Below are 17310 nucleotides of genomic sequence, written 5' to 3'. Positions count from 1 at the left end.
GAGAGCCAGAGCAGCACACGGAAACGCCGTATACCTTCCCGCTGGAGAGGTACCTATTTATCTACTTGCACTTTGAGGTGCTTTCGAACTGCTAGGTTGGCAGGAGCTGGGACGGAGCAACAGGAGCTCACCCTGTCGCGGGGATTCGAACCGCCGACCTACTGATCGGCAAGCCCTAGGCTCTGTGGTTTAGACCACAAAGAGTACAGGAGAGCAATCCAAAAACCATCTTGCTCTCCTAAAGACACTCGATATTTCCTCTGCCTCCTTAACCCACCTTGCCTGATAGTAATCAGGGGACGTTCCTAAAGGGATTCCTCTCCTATATCAATGAGCCTCCTTGGTATTAATTGTCTTTTTCCCCCCAGATGCTCGGCATTGAGGGATCCTGATTGTCTTATCAAATGCGAATGTTTTGTGTAAACTGTGTCTGGAACTCTGCAAAACTAAATCCTCAGGAACTTCACACCTTAACCTGCCTGAGCCACACTGACCCCACCTTATGTGTGAAGTAATTTCTGGCTTTTTGTAGCACAGATGTCCTTCTCCACGCCAAAATAAAAACCCTTTAAAAATAGGTTTTCTTTTGGGTTCGGGGTCTCTCTTGCCTCCTTTCCAGGAGGGGAGGGAACTCTGTTGCAACAGAAAAATAAAGATCTGCCTTGCTTTCTCTGCATCCTGCCTCCATCCATTCATTTCTGACCCATCATGGACTTAGGGTACTCTTAGGGTGCTCTTCTGTCCCAACTGGACAGATGAAAGATCTCGGTTTTTAACTCCTCTCATGAACAAGCTTCATCTCCCAATCCAGCCCTGGATAGTGTCCCTTTTTTTGCAGGATTCTGATTGTTGGATTACCGAGATGACAGCTAACTTCCTGCTCAGTGTGATGAAGAGGAAAGCGGCACTAACTTCTTTTTAACACCACAGCTGCAGTCGATACGCTGCACAATCGAACGAAGTTCCAAGTAGCTTTATTGTACAAGGTCAATGGGGCTAGGACAAATCCGAGGAGCTGAAGGACCCCTTTAACGATCCTCCTCCACCCTCAGCAGTTTTTTTAAAAAATTTTTGGTTTTTTTTTGTCTTTTTGTTTTTGTATTATCGGTCACTCGATGTTTTAAATCCCTTGTCGCTTCTGTTATCTCTCTCTCTCTTTTTTTTTTCCCCTGTAAGTATTTGCACAGGACGATATCCACCTTTACCTCCCCACCCCCATTTTATGTTGTTATTTCTATGTATATCGTGCTATGGCCACACTACTAATGCAATAAAATCTATTGACTTAGGGTACTCAGTCCCTTGGGGAGCTGGGCAGCAAAAGCCAACCACCCCTATTTTTCTGTATCACAACCAACTAACCAAAACCTCATAGATAGAGCCACATAGCTCAAGCTGGAGTGGAAAATATCCCACCCAGGTGGAAAGGTTCAAGTGGCAATTTAAGTGGGGTGTACCTTTGCTGCAACCCCCCCCCCCGGTTGGATTTTTGGGAGGGGGCTGCAAAAGCAATTCTAAAATACCAACTTTCTGGACAACGTGCATGCACACAAACTTTGATTTAAAATGCCACCAATGCATTCTTTAAGTGGCATTTTAAAAATCTCGATCGTCGTATGTGGAAACGATCCTGTGATATATTTCAGGTGAAGAGGACCATTTGCCCACCCCCCAGGTTGCTGAACTACACTTCCTATAATCTCTGGAAACTGGCTGTTGGAAGTTTGCTGGAGCTGGCGAGAGCAATGCTGTTTGGCAATGTATGGACGATGACCAAAGGTTCCTCCACATTTGGTCTGCTGCTGCTAAGCATAACATTGCAGGGGTGTTGCAAATTGTTCCACCTTGTCCCAGTTCCAACATGCAGTGTTAACAGCGGACCACATTCCAGAGGTATCCTAAGGACACAAGCCATTAATTTATCAGCTCCCTTGCCTGCACCTACAATAAATGGACTATATAGGAGGACTCTCCTAAGCAGGCATAGGCAAACTTGGCCCTCCAGATGTTTTGGGACTACAACTCCCACCATCCCTAGCTAACAGGACCAGTGGTCAGGGATGATGGGAGTTGTAGTCCCAAACATCTGGAGGGCCGAGTTTTGCTTATGCCTGCTCCTAAGTCTCTGTTTTGGTCACAGCCACCTTAATGTACCAGTAAGAACTGTCTTTGCATTTGTGCTTTATTGGGGACCTGGGTGGCACTGTGGTCTAAACCATTGAACCTCTAATCAGAAAACCGGTGGTTCGAATCCCCGTGACAGGGTGAGCTCCTGTTGCTCTGTCCCAGCTCCTGCCAACTGAGCAGTTCAAAAGCATACCAGTGCAAGTAGATAAGTAGGTACCGCTGCGGCGGGAAGGTAAACGGCATTTCTGTGCACTCTGGTTTCTGTCACGGTGTTCCGTTGCGCCAGAAGTGGTTTAATCATGCTGGCCACATGACCGGGAAAGCTGTTTGTGGACAAATGCTGGCTCCCCCGGTCTGAAAGCGATATGAGTGCTGCAACCCCATAGCCACCTTTGACTGGACTTACCACCCAGGGGTCTTTTACCTTTAAAAAAAACAAAAAACTTTTGTGGTTCATTAAAAAATATATATATTTAGAGACTAATGTTCTTAATTAGAGTTAGAAAGAGCATATTTTCTTCTCCCCTACATTTTTTGGGTGGAGTGGAGGTTTATCCAATGTTTCATATGAACGCCTGGTATTTTTACCTTGCAGGGAAGAAAAGGTGAGATTATATTGATTGCCAGATACTCTGCTCAACCAGGATACCACTGATCTTTAGTAAGCTTGCATTGGGTGTTTCCCAAATGTTCTGTATATGGCCCCTCCAGCACTTGAACTTCCCAATGCAGGGTGCCATTGACACTTCATACCATTACAGTGGTACCTCGGGTTACATATGCTTCAGGTTACATACGCTTCAGGTTACAGACTCTGCTAACCCAGAAATATTACCTCGGGTTAAGAACTTTGGATGAGAACAGAAATCGTGCTCTGGTGGCGCCGCGGCAGCAGCAGGAGGCCCCATTAGCTAAAGTGGTGCTTCAGGTTAAGAACAGTTTCAGGTTAAGAACGGACTTCCGGAACAAATTAAATACTTAACACGAGGTACCACTGTATTTGATGGCACATTGCACACTTTTCAATTCATTTCCCCGTCACAAAACTGCAAAAGATCCATTTCTAAAAGATTGTGGATTTGTTCTGCTAGGGCAACAGAGCGTTTTAATGTAACCTACAGTTACAGTATGCTCTTGAATCCCTCCTATAAAGTAGTGATAGTCTGAGGCACCCTGGATTTACGGGAAAAGAAATTTGAATCTGGCATTTTACCTCAAGATGGCACTACACCCTAATGGATGAATTGATTATCCTAGTTGCCATCATGATGTTACTTTAAAACTTGTTTGATTCCGAAATCCGTAGTAGAACAAGGGCAACCAACATGTTACAAAATAGCTTGCAAGATGTTTAACATACACCTTCATGAAGAGTTCTGGATAACTTGAAAAAGCTCGCCAGCTATTTTATGACATTTTGGTTCGCCTAGTAAAAGCACTGCCCTTTTTATTGGCCAACATGTACCTTTTGCTTTTTCTAAGTACAGTGGTGCCTCGCAAGACGAAATTAATCTGTTCCGCGAGTCTCTTCGTCTTGCAGTTTTTCCGTCTTGCGAAGCACGGCTATTAGCGGCTTAGCAGCTTAGCGGCTATTAACAGCTTAGCGGCTATTAACGGCTTAGCGGCTTTAAGAAAAAGGAAACAAACTCGCAAGAACTCGCAAGACCATAGGGAAATTCGTCTTGCGGAACAACTCAAAAAACGGAAAACCCTTTCGTCTAGCGAGTTTTTTGTCTTGCGAGGCATTCGTCTTGCGGGGCACCACTGTAATGCTATAGAGTAGACTGACAGTGCAATCATGTGCATCTTTACTTAGAAGCAAGGTTCATTATTGGAGAGGACTTGTGGGATTTCTGTTACCACCTCACATTTTGGAACCTAATATGTAATTTCCCCCCACATACACACCAGTTTCCCCAAAATAGCCACTACAGGAATAGCAATAAGAAGGGGAAAATTGGCAGCACAACTCATTTGGCAGGTTAAGAACACTGTGAATGTGAAACCTTTTAAATAAGTGTTTTTAAAACAACAACAACGCCAAAGTCAGTAACAACAAAGAGCATAGCAGATGTAGAGGTAATTTGGGTGCTTCACCTGTGCACACAATTGCCCATTTCCCAAATATGAAAATAAGATTGCAACTGGCAGACTTGGTTGTTCTAGAGGAATTTGCACATCAATTTGTGCTCGAGTCTACGGGAAATCCACGGCCCTTTAATCTTCCAGACTGATTTTATCAGAGCTCTCCTTACCTAATGTGCACCTGGATGACTCAGAAGGTCAGGGGCTGAGGATCTGACGTGAGGAGGCTTCACTGCAGAACATCCTATGCTTCAGAGACTTGCAACATCCTCCCCACTCCCCCTTTTCAATGCACAGACATGCTCTAAGGTATCAGGCATCTGGGCATGAGCAGGCAAAGAAGGCAAAGAACCAGGGCTGAGGCCAATTCTTTTTCTTTTTTTCTGCATCATGGGGTTACTCATGAACAAGATGCAGTAAATTATCATCTTCTTGTTGTTGTTTAGTCGTTTAGTTGTGACCGACTCTTCGTGACCCCGTGGACCAGAGCACACCAGGCATTCCTGTCTTCCACTGCCTCCCGCAGTTTGGTCAAACTCATGCTGGTAGCTTCGAGAACACTGCCCAACCATCTTGTCCTCTGGAGTCCCCTTCTTTCTCCTTGTGCCCTCCATCTTTCCCAACATCAGGGTCTTTTCCATGGAGTCTTCTCTTCTCATGAGGTGGCCAAAGTATTGAAGCCTCAGCTTCACAATCTGTCCTTTCAGTGAGCACTCAGGGCTGATTTCCTTCAGAATGGATAGGTTTGATCTTGCAGTCCATGGGACTCTCAAGAGTCTCTTCCAGCACCATAATTCAAAAGCATCCATTCATCGGCGATCAGCCTTCTTTATGGTCCAGCTCTCACTTCAGTACATCACTACTGGGAAAACCATAGCTTTAACAATACAGACCTTAACTATCCTCTTAGCAGAGGCATTTCTGTCTGAAATTTCAGAAGCAGGTAAGGAAGCCAATCTATGAGGATACCGCGGTCAATGATATCGAAAGCTGAAGAGGGATCAAGAAGCAAGAACATGGATGCTCTCTGCCTGTCTCACACACTGCAAACGTCATCCATCAGGGCGACCAAGTTCAACTCAGTACCATGGCCAGCCCTGAACCCGGATCGAAATGGATGTAAATAATCTGTCTCATCCGGGAATGCTTGTAGCTGTCCCAGCACCACAATCTCCACCACCCTCTCCACAAAGCAGGCACTGTATTTTTCGCTCTATAAGACGCAGCAGACCATAAGACGCACCTAGTTTTTTGGAGGGGGAAAACAAGAAAAAAAATATTCTGAATACCAGAAGCCAGAACAGCAAGAGGGATCTGGCTTCTGGGATAGCCTCTTGCTGTTCTGGCTTATGGGATAGCCACGCGCAGCCTCTCCCGGCCAGCGGGAGGAAGGCTCCCCCAAGAGCCGCGCTCCATTTAAAGAGCGCACGGAGCGTGTGTGCGGCTCTTGGGGGCACTTCCCCTGGCAGCGGCTCTTGCTCGCTTTTCCAGGAGGTGGGGGAAGGGACAGAGGGCAGCCCATCAGTCCCTTCTCCCACCTCGCAAGAGCCGCACACATGCTCCACGCGGCTCTTTAAAGGGAGTGCTGAGCAGAGCCTTCCACCTGCGTTCACGCCATAACACACACACACACATTTCCCTTTACTTTTGAGGAGGGCAAAAGTGCATCTTATAGAGCGAAAAATACGGTATCTGTAACTGGTTGATAATTTTTCCAGTCTAAACAGCAGCAAGAATACTCCTTGCCAAGTATTGGAAGACACAAGATCTACCCACCGTGGAGGAATGGCAGATGCAAGTGATTGACTACATGGAGATGGCTGAAATGACTGGCAGAATCCGTGACCAGGGAGAAGAACTGATGGAACAGGACTGGAAAAAGTTTAAGGACTATTTACAAAAACACTGCAAGATGTTTGAGTGTTAATATGATGTGGGAAGTGAAGGTAACAGGGTTTGTGGGATCTGGTTAAATGTGAATGAAAAGAAGAATGTTAAAAAGGAGAAGGGGTTATGAACAGAATAATATTATGTCACAGTATATAAGATGAGGATTGGGCTAAAACAATGAAAAATTGGGACATAATAATTAGAAGAATATAAATTTAAGCATGGTTTAAATAAGGGTTTGAATTTGCTGAATTTGATTGGAATGAAGAGGAACACAAAAAAGGGGGATGTGAGGAGGTCAAGACAGAGGGGTATGGAATTTTGTAAATGTAAGAAAGCGGATTTTTCTTTTTTCTTTTTTCCTGGTTTTTTTTTTTGCTATATATCTTTGTTTTTCTGGTGTTTCTGTTCTTTATGTGAGCTTTATTCATGGTAATGTTCTATCTGAAATGATGAAATTTTTGATTTGTAAAACCTCAATAAACATTTATTAAAAAAAAAAAAGATAATTTTTCCAGTCTAAGGGGTCCGGAACCAGTTTCTTTAGGGGGGACCACACCACTGCTTCTTTTAAGGCAACTGGGACAAGACCCTCTTGCAATGAAACATTAAGCATACTCTGGATGCAACCGTCAAGACCCCCCTCTGCTAGATTTAATAAGCCACACGGGACAGGGGTCAAGAGGACACACGGTTAAATGTCCTGCTGCCTGCACCTTGTCCATATCCAGTCGTCACAGAAGAACCCTCATTTACCCCTTGAGAGAAGCAGATGCCTCTCTTTGGTATAATCCTTCTTCCTCTGCTTGCATCGCTTGCGGGAATCTTTTCACAATATACAGGAAGCGGGCTCAGCTCTCCTCTCCACACACAAGCCCACACAAACAAACTTACACTGAGAGCAACCTGATATCCATTCACCAAATCACACACTGTCAGCTAAAGGATTGGAAGAAAACCATGGTCACCCGTTCAAGTGTTGCGTCATTGTTGGACTTGGAAATCTCAGATTCTCGCGGGGGCGGGTGTGTGTGTGTGTGGAAGCCTGCGTGTTAAGACCTTCAGTGCCTTCTGAGCTAGGCTACATTTTTAGGAGATACTTTGGGACACCTGTTTGCTATTTTATTCTTCTCTGTTGTTTAGCCATTTAGTCGTGTCCAACTCTTTGTGACCCCGTGGACCAGAGCACGCCAGGCACTTCTGTCTTCCACTTCCTCCCGCAGTTTGGTCAAACTCATGTTTGTAGCTTAGAGAACACTGTCCAACCATCTCGTCCTCTGTCGTCCCCTTCTCCTTGTGCCCTCCATCTTTCCCAACATCAGGGTCTTTTCCAGGGAGTCTTCTCTTTTCATGAGGTGGCCAAAGTATTGGAGCCTCAGCTTCAGGATCTGTCCTTCCAGTGAGCACTCAGGGCTGATTTCCTTAAGAATGGAGAGGTTTGATCTTCTTGCAGTCCATGGGACTCCCAAGAGTCTCCTCCAGCACCATAATTCAAAAGCATCCATTCTTCGGCAATCAGCCTTCTTTATGGTCCAGCTCTCACTTCCATACATCACTACTGGGAAAACCATAGCTTTAACTTACAGGCCTTTGTTGGCAAGGTGATGTCTCTGCTTTTTAAGATGCTGTCTAGGTTTGTCATTATTTTTCTCTAAGCCTACCCAAAACTCAGGGCAAGTACCAGAATTGGGGAGGCACTGGACAAAATATCTGCATGGAGGGATCGTGGGTCTGTCAATCATGGTTTTCCATTTTCCACTCTTAACTTTTTTTTTTTAATCAGAAAGGTCATCATGAAAATTCATCAGTATTTAAGTGCTAATTTCTCCTAAAATACACACATTTTAATGCAATTTTCTCCCCAAATTTAGGCCATTTCACCTAATATAATGCAGTTCTGTTGGTTCCTTTTCACCAATATATATGCATTTTAATGCATATCCCCACCCCACCCTAGTACATGCATTTTTGAACACATTACATGGCTGGAGAACTGCATTGCAAAATTTGGAGAAGTGTGGTTTTGGAAGGATAGCCGCATTTCAGTTTGCACGTGAGGTGGAAATTCTGCTAAACCCATTATCAGTAAGGTCAGCTTCACATACATAAGGGTACGACCTGGTCACAAAACTGACAAGAACCAATTTAGGGGGAATCAGGGGAGAACGGTTCCAGTGGTGCAGCGATAAAGCTGCTAACATATTTGCAGTGCTAAGCAGGGGTCAGTATGGTTTCAAATTGGATGGGGGACTGTTGAGATTCCTGCATTGTGAGATGTTGGACTAAATAATGCGAAGTGAAGGACATGAGACAGGAGCTGATAACGTAGGTGAGCTGTGCATAAGCAAGCTGCCAGCTAGCTTTGCAGAGGCTCTTTTTATTAGCACAATATGCAAAACCAGTCAGAAACATTTTGGACTGTGCCCTTTACATATCTTCCAATCACGCGATTGTGGGAAGGTACAAAGTTATTTTGGCACCTGTTTCCACCGCGTCATTTTCCCCCTGAACAATGTTTAAACGAAGGAGACAAAGGTCACAGACAGGGCATGGCAGACCACTAAGAGAGCAAAAGGTTAGATAGAGGGCATGATGTTCAGTCAGCTGTGGCTTGTCTGCGGGCGGAAGTGTGCTTCACACCCAGCGGTCATTCCTTCAATCATGCATAGGCAAACTCGGCCCTCCAGATGTTTCGGGACTACAACTCCCATGATCCCTAGCTAATAGGACCAGTGGTCAGGGATGATGGGAATTGTAGTCCCAAAACATCTGGAGGGCCAAGTTTGCCTATGCCTGGGCTAGATGAACCTCAGAGTCCCTTCCAACTCTCTGATTCTATGATTCTAGATCAGATGCAAGAAGGCCACTGCACATACAAGAAAAAACGAAGTGTTTTCAAGTACTGTGCTTGCATGAGGAGATGATGAGGTGCCAGGGTGGCTGGAGGTGGTTGGCTAAGAGGTTGAAACAGCCAAGAAATCTTATTTTTCCTAGACAGGGAGTGTTTTACTGGACTGCTCTCACAGACTCTTTTAGACTGCCATGTATTACCAAATAAAAGTCTGAGTAACTGGGAATCTGGTTTGAGTCTCTGTATTGAACCCCCCAAAAGGAGTTTTCTCCCACACACGTAATTTCAGGAAGTATGAATTAAGTAAGTTCACATTCAAATGAGAACCAAAGCAAATTTCTCCTCCATCTCTATCCACAGGGCCTGTCCAATGTGAGCATATGAGGGGGTGGCACATTACTGATCTGTGCATGTCCATGCCTGCTCTCCTTCGCTCTCAAGTGAGATGTCTGCAGGACTGTTTCCTTGCATTTGAACTCTCCCTACCTCATGCCAGAGTCGCTGCCCAAATCAGTTGCAGCAGCGCTGACAATGTAGTCGTTTCAAAGTTAGGCACTAAATTTTAGTATTTTGTTCCACATCTAATTTTGTTGTAGAAAAGGGTTGACGTGTTCAAGGGAGAGTGGCCATCCTTACTTCATTCTTTGCGTAAAATGAATTTATTCCTTTCACAACCTGTTCGTGCCATGATTCTCTCTCTTTTTAATATATATATAAATTTATTTGGTTTTTCAGATTAAAATTTTACAGTCATATATCAAACATAGATAATAAAAAACAAGTTTCCAAGGAATCTCCTGGCCTTCCACCCTCCTATTATTAACCATTTCCTCCTGCATCTTTTATGATGCTCTAAATCTTTTACATCTCCATTGTATCTAGAATTCACCATTAAACTACAAGTGATATTCCAATCCTGCTAATGATTTTAACTGTTTACAATGGTCTTTAAGATAAGTTCCAAATTTTCCCCATTCCTTATTAAAATTTTGGTCTTCCTGATTTCTGATTCTTCCGGTCATTTTAGCTATTTTGGCATAGTCCATCAACTTGATCTGCCATTCTTCTCTGGTAGGGACTTTATCTTCTTTCCATCTCTGGGCCAATAACATCCACAAAGCTGTGGTCGCATATATAAATAGTATTTTCTCCTCCATTGGGATTTCGGCTCCTAGAATTCCTAAAGGAAGGCTTCAGGTGTTTTTTTAAGCAAATGTTATTTTAAACATTTTTTAAACTCATTCTATATCATTTCCCAAAATCCTTTTACTACCTGACATTTCCACCACATATGATAAAAGGTGCCTTCTTTTTCTTTACATTTCCAGCATACATTTGAGCCTGTTTTATACATTTTTGCTAATTTGCTAGGAGTTAAATACCATTGGTACATCACTTTCATATAATTTTCTTTCAACGTATAACATCCTGCTGCTGCCACACCGCCAGAGCACGATTTCTGTTCTCATCCTGAAGCAAAGTTCTTAACCTGAGGCACTATTTCTGGGTTAGTGGAGTCTGTAACCTGAAGCATATGTAACCTGAAGCGTATGTAACCCGAGGTAAAGGTAAAGGGACCCCTGACCATTAGGTCCAGTCGTGGCCGACTCTGGGGTTGCGGCGCTCATCTCACTTTATTGGCTGAGGGAGCCGGCGTACAGCTTCCGGGTCATGTGGCCAGCATGACTAAGCCGCTTCTGGCGAACCAGAGCAGCGCACGGAAACGCCGTTTACCTTCCCACCGGAGCGGTTCCTATTTATCTACTTGCACTTTGACATGTTTTTGAACTGCTAGGTTGGCAGGAGCAAGGACCAAGCAACGGGAGCTCACCCCGTCGCGGGGATTCGAACTGCCGACCTTCTGATCGGCAAGCTCTAGGCTCTGTGGATTAACCCACAGCGCCACCCGCATTCCGAGGTACCACTGTACAATTTAACACATCAACTTAGGTGCAAAAACGGTAGGGAGACCAGCCGTCAAATGACACTTTTGTTTCTCTCCCCCAATAGCACGAAGCACGTGTCATCTCTTTTACAAAATCAGCATTATTGTTAAATATCCTGCAGCAACGACGACATGGCCGCCTTCCAAAGCAAACCACAAGCTCTGAGACAGGTACATATTTAAACACTCGACAATGAGGAAGGAACCTCCTTGCATCACAACTTGGAGGCTGCCGAGGTCTGATTCATTTTTACCTTAATTTCCTAGGAAATGACTTCTTGACACCACACCTGCCTGTGCCTATTCAGATACGCAGCTCGGGGGCAGGGGGCAACATTCCCAGTTTTGAAAAAGTGTTTACTCATTCCTTTTTGTCTCTTCAGAGTCACTTGGCCTGTGCTGGACTGTGCCAGTGAATCTTAACTTTGGGTCTGTGCCAGTGCTTGTTGTTGTTGTTGTTTAGTCGTTTAGTCGTGTCCGACTCTTCGTGACCCCATTGACCAGAGCACGCCAGGCACTCCTGTCTTCCACTGCCTCCTGAAGTTTGGTCAAACTCATGCTGGTAGCTTCAAGAACACTGTCCAACCATCTCGTCCTCTGTCGCCCCCTTCTCCTTGTGCCCTCCATCTTTCCCAACCTCAGGGTCTTTTCCAGGGAGTCTTCTCTTCTCATGAGGTGGCCAAAATATTGGAGCCTCAGCTTCAGGATCTGTCCTTCCAGCGAGCACTCAGGGCTGATTTCCTTCAGAATGGATAGGTTGGATCTTCTTGCAGTCCATGGGACTCTCAAGAGTCTCCTCCAGCACCATAGTTCAAAAGCATCAATTCTTCGGCGATCAGCCAGTGCTATTTTTCTAGAAAAATATTTTTCTAGAAAAAAGGGGACCAGAACTCACCACAAACGCCTCCCTTGTTCCCTTATCATGGCAATGGCTTCATTACTATCAGATAATGGAGGTATATAATTTGGATAAGAAAATTGGCTTCCAGGTGGAAAAGTCAAAATTAGAAACAGAACTGTAAGAACCTAAAACTAAGAATCTGTCAAGAATGTACAACTTGCTGTTGAAATGGAATACTCAGGATGAAACGGTGAAATCTGTTATGATTAAATGGGCACAAGATGTTGGACATAATATTATGTTTGCTGACTGGGAACAGTTATGGACCACAGGTATGAAGTTTACGGCATGTAATGCCTTAAGAGAGAATATTTTGAAAATGATATACAGGTGGTACATGACCCCAGTCAAGCTTGCAAAAATCTATCATTTGCCCGACAATAAATGTTGGAAATGCAAGGAAACTGAAGGTACATTCTTTCACCTTTGGTGGACGTGCCCTAGGATTAAGGCTTTCTGGGAAATGATATATAATGAATTGAAAAAGGTATTTAAATATACCTTTCTGAAGAAACCAGAGGCCTTTCTTCTGGGCATAGTTGGCCAATTGGTGCCAAAGAAGGATAGAACTTTTTTCATGTATGCTACAACAGCAGCAAGAATACTCATTGCAAAATATTGGAAGACACAAGATTTACCCACTCTGGAAGAATGGCAGATGAAGGTGATTGACTACATGGAATTGGCGGAAATGACTGGCAGAATCCGAGACCAGGGAGAAGAGTCGGTGAAAGAAGATTGGAAGAAATTTAAAGACTATTTACAGAAATATTGTAAAATTAATGAATGTTAGAAGGATGTTGGATAGAAAATAAGTGGTTTCCAGCTGTAATGCTTTAAGAGATATGAAAAAAAGGTTTACAAATGGGTAAAAGTTTAATGGTAAGGATTTGCTGAACTAACAAACTGAACTGGAATATCAAAAAAAGGGAGGTATGAGGAGGTCTGGGGAAATAAGCGTAAGGAAGATATGTTATGAAAATTAATGTGTTTTTAATTGTTTTTATTTTGTATGTTTCTTTTTATTTTTCATTTTTTTGTTATACCTTAAAAACTTTAATAAATATCTTAAAAAAATATATATATCATGGCAATGATCCCGGAAGTATGGAAGGACGCTGTTATCGTTCCAATCCACAAAAAGGGCTCACCAGATGACCCGGGGAATTACAGAAATATCAGTCTGCTCTCAATAGTGGGGAAACTGTATGCCCACTTCCTGTTGAACAGACTTATTCAATGGGCCGAAGAGAAAAAATTAATTGGGCCCGAACAAGCTGGATTCCGCCCAAAACAGTCAACAATAAATCATATTCTAATTTTACAGCATCTTGCCTGGAAATATTCCACCCCAAAGGGTGGCCAACTCTGTGTGGCATTCATTGACCTAAAGGCAGCATTCGATAGTATCTCTAGGAGCATCCTCTGGGAAAAACTCACCCACTGGGGCATCGACAGAAGGCTTCTCTGGCTAATAATCAAACTCCATGAGAACTCAGCGGCTAGAGTGAGACTCACCCCGGAGGGCGATCTCACCAATTCAATTCCCATTAACAGAGGTGTCCGACAGGGTTGTATATTGGCTCCATTCCTGTTTAATTTGTTCATAAGCGACATGAGGACTCCCCTAATAGAGGCTCAAGAAAGGATTCATGCACCCCGCCTAGCACTTTATCGCTGCCCTTTGTTACTATATGCGGATGACGCAGTCATCCTTTCTTTTTCTAGAGTAGGTCTTATGAGGGCCTTAAAATTTTTTGGATCATATTGTAACGCAAATTCCCTTACAATTAATTATGATAAATCTGATGGCAATGGCGCCAACCTGAGAGGTGCTGTAACTATGTTCCGGTGAGTTCTGACTGGAAAAAAAAAGTCCTGGGTCTCTCCCTCCCAATGGGCAGAGTGAGGTGTTTGCCTCAGGTAGCTGATGCTTTGGAGCAAAGAGCAACAGTGAGGTGTTTGGAGGCCATCTTGCCGTGTGCCCTCTTATGCAAGTTGTGTTGTCCCATTGCCAGTGTTCAAACTGAGATTCGGCTGGCCAGCTTTTGTAAGTGGGGGACCGGCTTCTGGCTAGCTTTTAAACACAGGGCAGAAAAACATCTTGTGTTGGCCCTGCCTTAAGGATGGGCAAATCTGTCACTTTTGGTTCCTCTCAATTTCTATTTTCCCCCCTAGTCTTAAGTTCTCCACGTCAATTTGTGGTTTTCCTATAAAATCCCCATGAAAATTCACCTCTGTGCAATTTTCTCAAAAAATCCTAAAGTACATCTTTTTAGCGGTCTTGACTACTAGACGCGGTTTTGCACAGGATATTTATACAGTGGTACCTCGGGTTACATACACTTCAGGTTACAGACTCCGCTAACCCAGAAATAGTACCTTGGGTTAAGAACTTTGCTTCAGGATGAGAACAGAAATCGTGCTCCGGCGGTGTGGCAGCAGCAGGAGGCCCCATTAGCTAAAGTGGTGCTTCAGGTTAAGAACAGTTTCAGGTTAAGAATGGACCTCCAGAATGAATTAAGGACTTAACCCGAGGTACTGCTGTACTTCTCTTAAGGTAATGAACTTCTGTATGCCATTTTTCAATGATATATGCATTTTAATGCACACTTTACCCTAATATCTGCAATTTTGTACACAGCACTTGTCCGGAGAATGGCATTGCAAATTTCAGAGAATCGTGACTTTAGAAGGGCAACCGTGTTTCAGTTTACACATTGTTTCAGAAAGTTCAAATTCGGTTGCTTTGCCTTTAAATGTGAACTGAGCCTAATTCATCATCATCAACCTTTATTACGGTCCAGAGACCCAACAAATTGTTACAAAGCAATACACAATTCATACAGCCTAGGAGCCTAATTTTCTCCCCGCCATCTTAGGACCCTTCCAGAGCCCTCACGCCTCCTTCCCAAAGCTGGGCGTGAGAGCTGGGCTGGAGGAACGCCAAATTTTGGCCTCACACGGGGCGCCATGGTACCCAAGAGTGCCACGGATGTGATGCTAGGTCAGTGGTGTCTAAGCTTCTTTCAAAGAGGGCCAGATTTGATGAAGTGAAGGGCCGTGAGGGCCGGCCAAAGGGCCTTTTTTTAGGATTGAAGTTGTTGAGCTTTTTGATTAAACTGACTGGCAGGCCGGATTAGGCCCCCGAGATGGACTTTGGACATGCCTGTGCTAGGTCAACAGCGCTGTGGATAATCTTAAATGGCTCCAGGACCCAGCTAACAAGAACATTGAGGTGGGCAGGGCAAGGATCAGTACTGGTGGGGCAGGCATACCACGGCTTTGAGATCCTGGCACTGCCTGAAGATTGCCAGGATAGCTTTTGTGCGTTGCCAGGTGTGGACTGCCTATAAACAGGGTGGCAGTGAGAGGAATGTTTGTGGGTGTTATGCGGCAAAGCAAACAGGTACGGCTGCCAATTTTTGCTAACAAAGGCTCCCCGTGACACCTGGGAATCTGGCTTCCTTATCTGGCTGTCTATATATTGCGGCAGTTTAATTATTTGCTCAAGGAAACTATTCCTTTGTAGTCCTCGTTAGTTCCTTCGCGGGGCCAGTGTCACGGCCAAGTCATAAAGGTCTCTGGGTAAACATGCAAGGAGGATTAACTTATTAAAACAGAATGGAAAAAGGAAGTATTCTGTGTGTATTCAGCATGCTAAGAATGTCTCAGCATGATCAGTGTAGGCTTTCCAGAGGCACCTGGTTAGCCACTGGGTGTCGTCAGGAGATTGTGGACTCTCCTTCCTTGGAGGTTTTTAAGCAGAGGTTGGATGTCACGGCTGCTTTAGCTGAGATTCCTGCATTGCAGGGGGTTGGTCTAGATGACCCTCAGGTCCCTTCCAACGCTAGAATTCTATGATTCTGTGATTCTATGACCTTTGACTGGATCCAACAGTAGTCCGAGCGGGAGATAACCAGTGCATATACCACTCTGGAGAGACGCAGGCATGTAGGGTCTCAGCCGGTGCTCTGCCCCGGACACAGAATTGACCTGTGCCCCCATGTATGTTAAAGGTAAAGGTAAAGGTACCCCTGCCCGTATGGGCCAGTCGTGTCCGACTCTGAGGTTGCGCGCCCATCTCGCTTAAGAGGCCGGGGGCCAGCGCTGTCCGAAGACACTTCCGGGTCACGTGGCCAGCGTGACGAAGCTGCATCTGGCGAACCAGAGCAGCGCACGGAAACGCCGTTTACCTTCCCACCGGAGTGGTACCTATTTATCTACTTGCACTTTGACATGCTTTCAAACTGCTAGGTTGGCAGGCGCTGGGACCGAGCAGCGGGAGCGCACCCCACCGCGGGGATTCGAACCGCCGACCATGCGATCGGCAAGTCCTAGGCACTGAGGTTTTACCCACAGCGCCACCCGTACGCCCAGAAATGGAAGGAAGGAGTAATACCGACAAAAGAGGAATGACAGATGAAACTGTGGGAATATGCTGAACTGGAAGAGTTACGAAGCAGACTTCGAGACGAAGAGAAGGAGATTTTTAAGGAAGAATGGGGGAAATGTGTGGAGCACATGAAGAATCATTGTAAACGCCTTAAAATGCGAGCAGGACTGGCATAATCAGAGTAGAGGAAGTTTAATAAAACGAAATATGACTGTAGGTGAAAATAGAAGGGTAAGGGAGTATTTTGGATATGCAGTCAAATAAGGGAAATTTTAATGAACCACGGAAGGCGGGGATAACGGGATGATTTCAAAAATTATGTATTTGTCATAAAATCGAAAACTAAAACGAAAATGTTTTTAAAAAGACTTGTGCCTCCATGGACAGCTGTGAGTCCAAAACGACTCCCAGGCTGCATACCTGATCCTTTATGGGCACAGTTACCCCATTGGCTTCACTGCACTGGCTCCCGGTGGAGTACAGGATCAGGTTTAAGGTGCTGGTTTTGACCTTTAAAGCCCTATGCAGCCCAGGACCCTCGTATCTATGGGACTGCCTCTCCTGGTATGCCCCACGGAGGACCTTAAGGTCCACAAATGAAAACACCTTGGAGGTACCAAGTCGCAAGGTGGTTAGATTGGTCTCAGCTAGGGCCAGGGCCTTTTCAATACTGGCCCCGACTTGGTGGAACGCTCTGTCACAAGAGACTAGGGCCCTGCGGGACTTGACATCTTTCTGCAGGGCCTGCAAGACAGAGCTGTTCCGCCTGGCCTTTGGTTTGGACTTATGTCTTCCCTCCCCTTACGGTTTTGATCTATGTTGGCTACTTTTAAAATGAGGCTGCATTTTAAATTGCAATTAAACCTGTATTTTAAATTGGTTTCTCTCTCCCCCCCTTATGTTTCTATTGTAATTTTACTGATGTTAGTTGCCCTGAGCCCAGCTCTGGCTGGGGAGGGCGGGGTATAAATAAAAATTATTATTATTATTATTATTATTATTATTATTATTATTATTATTATTATGGACCAGGGAGTCCCCCCAAAGCTGCCTGTCCCCTGTTCCCCATGAAACAGTGCTTCTGTCTTGTCAGGATTGAACCCAACCGTGCAGGA

Source organism: Podarcis raffonei, chromosome 13, assembly GCF_027172205.1.
Source record: "Podarcis raffonei isolate rPodRaf1 chromosome 13, rPodRaf1.pri, whole genome shotgun sequence".
In the NCBI taxonomy this organism is placed as follows: domain Eukaryota; kingdom Metazoa; phylum Chordata; class Lepidosauria; order Squamata; family Lacertidae; genus Podarcis; species Podarcis raffonei.
The sequence above is the reverse complement of the archived record's forward strand: the minus strand, read 5'-3'. Positions refer to the sequence as shown.